At 37.3% G+C, this 5,704-nt stretch overlaps 1 protein-coding gene across 9 annotated transcripts in view; it reads left to right on the top strand.

Moving 5' to 3' along the window:
- The window catches only part of NRXN3 (neurexin 3), a 1,456,830-nt gene that overhangs the window by 528,215 nt on the left and 922,911 nt on the right, over nucleotides 1-5,704 (top strand). The gene's annotated exons all lie outside the window — the stretch shown is intronic.

Raw genomic sequence — 5,704 nt, 5'->3', positions numbered from 1 at the left:
GTCCTTCCTTCCTAATACTAAAAAATATGCACATGTACATACCTGCTTTTCTTAAAGTGAGAAATGTCCATCAAAATTTTTGTCATAGCTTTACAGTGCTCTAGTTGTTTGGGGGAAGAGAAGCCCATATGACTATATGTATTGACAGCATTTTGAGAATGTGAGACGTTAGTTTTTTCAGCCTTGTCCACAAGAGGGAGGATACTGCCCTACATCAATTTTGTTGACTCCCCAGAACTGTTGGCTACTGTTGAGTCTGCTTGGAGCTAGAGATTTATGTTGTTCCTGCTGCTGCAAAATACAGAATTAGAACCTGGCAGGCATTCCTGTATAAATTTGCACACTGTTTAAGATCAGCCCAGTTTGGGTGGAGAGGAAGCAATCTGTGTATTTGGGAGTTTTTTGTCAGAATAAAACACACTTAAGGAGTGTGTAAGGCCAATAGATGCATGAATGAGCAGGAGGATGTCTTGAAGGTACAAAAAGAGAAGAGGATGAGGGGAGTGATTATTTAATGGTACTTTGCGTACAAGGTTGGCCATGAAAGTATCAGTAGGAGGATGGTAGGGAAAAGTTGCCTGCCAGAAATACCCTCTTTCAAGTTAAACAAAAAAGAGTATACCAGTTAAATAATCATTAGCCTCAAGTAAGGAAAGAGGTATAACTCAGTGTCATAAATCTCAAAAAATAGGATAAAGATAAATGATTTGGAAGCAAAGCTAAGAGGAATCACCAAGCAGGATGAGGCTGCCAACCTGGCCTGTGTTCCTCGGGTATGGCACTGTCTAGTTGATAAAAATATTGAAAATCATCCATAATAACTTTATAGAGGGAAAAGAAATAGACTGAGTAGGTGTTCTTATCTGGTCCCACTTTTGAGTGAAGAGTAGTGGAAATGGCAGTGTGTGTGTGTGGGGAGGAAATACATGTAATAGGAACAGACAGTGGGACTGAGAATAAAAAGATAAGTCATGAGGGCTAAATGGATCAGAAGTTCTAATGCATCCCCTTCCATTGCCTTGGGACACACTCTGTAACCAGGTGGGGTGACTTCTGCTCCAGGCACTTAACAAAGCTTCAGAAATGAGAACACAGTCTTGGCAGCTAAATGAAGCTTACACACAGCCTTGCCTCAGCTCTTCATCTCTCCCCTCATTTCATTCCCATATTTTACCATCTCTAAAGCTACAAAAAATAACTATGTAGAACTAAAAATATGAAGCCTTTCAAATGTGGATGGATCTGGAAGTCAAGTGCCTGAACCTCTGAACAATTAGAAACTGTGGACAGGGTCACCTGAGTATGAGCAGGAAAGTCAATGCCGTGACAATGCAAATACAAAACAGCAGAAGAAATAAAGTAAAATAAAAATAAAGGAAGTGATGTAGCTTAGAAAATCTAAGAATTTGGTCTAGAAGAAAATAAAGGACAGAAGAATTTCCCATGAATTATATTCTGTAGCTCATTTGCAGTGTAGAATAACTTAAGAACTCTTAGCACTACAAGAATTCAAAGGAAAAATTTAAAACAAATTAACTGAGTAAAAGGAAAAGGGAGATTATAGATGGAAGGGAGAAAAATGTGAGAGCCAAAACAGTGCAGTCACATAACTAATTTGACAGAAGGGGCAACTTCTAAGTACTAGTCCCTATCTGAACATGAGGCAAAATCTTACACTCTCTGAACTGCAAAAGAAGTCTCCAATTCACACGCATCTAACAGAGAAAGGATAAAAATTAACTGACTATAGGGACTTAACCAATAAGTGGCTTTTACTGACCCAGGAACAACTCCTAGGAAGGCAGGCTAAAAGATAAAAACAGGGGGAAATATCTGAGCAGGGAAATCAGAGCCATCACACTGCCTGGAAAGTGTAAATCACAAAATTCATTTAGCCAAGGCATTAAATAAACAAATGAACAGAGAGTAAGAACTAGTCCTGGTGGTGGCAAGTGGGGGAGTGGGGAGCAGTACCCATACTTGCTACAATCTATTACCAAGAATGTCCAGTTTTCAGCAAAAAATTGTGAAACATGCATAGAAATGGGAAAGTGTGACTCCCACGCAGGAATATGTGCTGGCAATCGAAACTGCCTTTGAGGGGTTCCAGATGTTGGACTTAGCAGACAGACTCCAGGGAAGCTGTTATGTTAAATATGCTGAAAGGATTAAGGAAAGTACACTTAAAGGAAAATAAGATAATCATTAAAGAGTGAGTATTAATAAAGAGATACACATTATATAATATTATTTTCAACTTCAAAATTTCCATTTGGAGATACTGTATACATAATACATAAATTTGGAGTTGAGAAATGCAGGAACCCAAACAAAAAATTCACTAGAGCGGCTCAACAATAGATTTGAGTCAGCAGAAGAATCGGCAGACTGGAAGATAGATCGAAAGAGATTATTTACTGTCTGAATAGAAGAAAGAAAATGAATGAAGGTAAATGAACTGAGTGCCCGAGAAATGTGTGGCACCTTTAAGTGTTCAAGGTATGTAAGATGGGAGTACTGGGAAGAAAGGAGAGAGAACGAGACAGAAAAAATATTCAAAGAATTAATGACTGAAAATTCCCCCAATTTAATGAAAAACACAAATCTACACAGCAGAGAAGCTGAATGAACTCTAAGTAGGATAAATTCAAAGAGATATACATCCAGACCCATCCAAATAAAACTGTTGGAAGCCAAAGATAAAGAAGAAATCTTGAAAGCAGCAAGAGGAAAATGACTTGTCATATACAAGGGTGCTGCTGTGAGATTAACAGTTGATATCTCTTTAGAACAGTGGAGACCAGGGGCAGCAAGACAACATTCAAAGACAAAGAGTGTCAGCCATGATCCCTGTATCTGACAGAGCTGTCTTTTAAAAGTGAGGGTGAAATAAAGACATTCCCAGGTAAACTCAAACAGAGAGTTCACGGCTAGGATACCTGCCTTATAAGAAGTACTCACTGCTTTTATTCTTCATGCTGAAAGGAAGTGACAATGATAGTAATTTGAATCTACGTGAAAAAACAAAGTGCTCCAGTAAAGGTAATTATGTAGGTAATGATAACAGACAACATAATTACCCATTTCTTTTTCTTTTTTCTCTTAGCTGATTTAAAACACAATTGCATAAAACAATATCTATAAAATTGTATTGTTGGGCCTATAACGTATAGAATTGTGATATATTTGACAATAAACCACAAATGAATGAAGTTGTATTGGAGAAGGGAAATGACACCAGATGGTAACTTGAATCTGCAAGAAGAAATGAAGAGAGACAGAAATGGTAAATAATAAGCTTAATTTAAAAAAAAAAAACGACTCTATAAATATATTTGAGCTCTCCTTTCTTCTCTTTGCTTCTTTTTTTTTTTTAAGATTTTATTTATTTATTTGACAGAGAGAGACACAGCAAGAGAGGGAACACAAGCAGGGGGAGTGGGAGAGTGGAGCAGGGAGCCCGATGCGGAGCTCGACCCCAGGACCTTGGGACCATGACATGAGCCGAAGGCACACGCTTAACAAATGAGCCACCCAGGCGCCCCTTCTCTTTGCTTCTTAAGACATTTTTTTAAATTTTTTTCTTTAAAGATTTAATTATTTATTTTTGAGAGAGAGAGAGCGGGAGGAGAAGAGGGAGAGAGAGGTTCTCAAGCAGACTCCTTATTGAGCGTGGAGCCTGATGCAGGCTGGATTTCACGACCCTGAGATCATGACCTGAGCTGAAATCGAGTTAGATGCTTAAATCACCTGGGTCACCCAGGTGCCCCCAGAAGACATATGTTTTTAAAAAGCAATCATTATAACAAAGTTTTGTTGAGTTTGTAACATATATAGACATAATGTGGATAAGAATAACAAAATAAGGAGGAAGGGAAGAGAGCTATGTAAGAGTAAAGTTTCTGTATCTTACGGGAATTAAGTGAGTATAAAGATGAAGTATATTTTGATAAGATGTATATTGTAAGACCTAGAGACTAAGAAAGTAGCTCAAAAACATAGTAAAGAATCATTAAAGGAATGGAATTAGTATACCAGGAAATATTCATTTAAGATGAAAGGAGATAGTAAATAAGGAAAGAGGAACAAAATAGGGGAACAGTGTAAGTACCATTATGTGGGCATCCCGTGATGTGGTCTTTCAAAACTCAGTAGTCCAACATGTTTCAGATTGAATAACTTTCCTTATTCAGACTCATTTTCTCCCTCAAAGTATTACTGTATTCATGGTGCTCCTTGTGTTTGAAAATTTTTAAGCAAATTAATAAGAATCCTGGAATGGATTTTTTTCTCAGCTGATTCCTGTATTAAATTTTCTGCTTCATCACACTCCCCTTAAGAATATTAGGTTGATCATAGAACACACTCACGGAGATTCACACAAAGGTACACATTGAGATACACGCTTTTTTGTACCACTAGCCGTTTAACTACATACTCATATGGAATTTTTCTCTGATAGTACCAATATTGACATAAAGATGCGTTTACTTATACATATGTTTTGGCACTAGGCATATCCAGAGGGATAAAAGTGACCATTACTTTTGGATTGTATTTAAGTTGAATACATCAAAACAACCATTTCATGGCTCCCTGAATAATCTCTTTTAAAAAGGAGTGTACATATGTGTGGGTGTGTATAGTAGAGGGCACATAGTAATAATGATTAATAGTGTTCATGACTGCACAAACAAAAAGCATTGTGTGTATTCATATACAACATATTTAGAAATGTATGTATTTATATTTATACAATTTTATATGTCCATAAATAATGTAAATATTTATAGGGTGGTGATATGATGATGACATAGACTATCCTGAGTACCTTCCATGTGGTTGGCCTGGTCTCTTCCCATTCTGATTTCTTTTATACATGAGGGCAGAAGATGTTTGTCTCTTTTGTTCACTGTTATATTCACAACACCTAAAAGAGTGCCTGGTACACAATATCAGAAATGAATGCATCATGGTATTTCATGATCTAAAACCATGCACTTACTTCCCAGTATCTATCCAAGTCCATTGATTTTATTGTAATCTCAAATAACTGTTATATAACTACTTCTCAAAATATGCTAGATGGCTTCTGTTAAATTGAATAGCTTGTTTTTGTCTGAACATTCCCCTTCTTTTTTTCCTTTATGTGTATAGAGATGTTATTTTATCTACTGACAAATCTGATGCCATCACCTCTTTCATTACAAACTAAGAGCATGTCAAACTCTACCCCCACTTCTCTACTCACCTGCCACAGTCTCTCTCTCCTAAGTGCCCCTGGTTTTACTGATATACATTTCCTGGGTCATTTAACCATTTTTATATTCTAGTACAGTTACTTGCACATGCCATGTCTCCCTTCAGAGTAAGGACCTTTTCTCTTTCACTTTTAAACCCTCCATAGTCCATGTAGGTAGGTAGCAACTATTTGGTAACAGCAGATACTTAAGGAGGGCCTACTTAGTGCCAGATACTGAGCCCAGTGGCAGGTTGGCTTCATAGGAATCTGAGTGATACTCTCTTCTCGGTGTTCTCTAAAAATATTTGCTAAATGAACAGTTGAACAAATTCACATTTTGAGCAGCATGGTGTTGCAAACGGGCCCTGGATTTGTACTGGACATACTGGCTTAAAATCCAGGCTGTCTGACTTTGAGATGTTAACATCTGCCTCTAAGAGAGTTAACATAATGGAGTGGAGT

Source organism: Leptonychotes weddellii, chromosome 9, assembly GCF_054177405.1.
Source record: "Leptonychotes weddellii isolate Sample4059 chromosome 9, ASM5417740v2, whole genome shotgun sequence".
Lineage (NCBI taxonomy): Eukaryota > Metazoa > Chordata > Mammalia > Carnivora > Phocidae > Leptonychotes > Leptonychotes weddellii.
The sequence above is the reverse complement of the archived record's forward strand: the minus strand, read 5'-3'. Positions and strand labels throughout refer to the sequence as shown.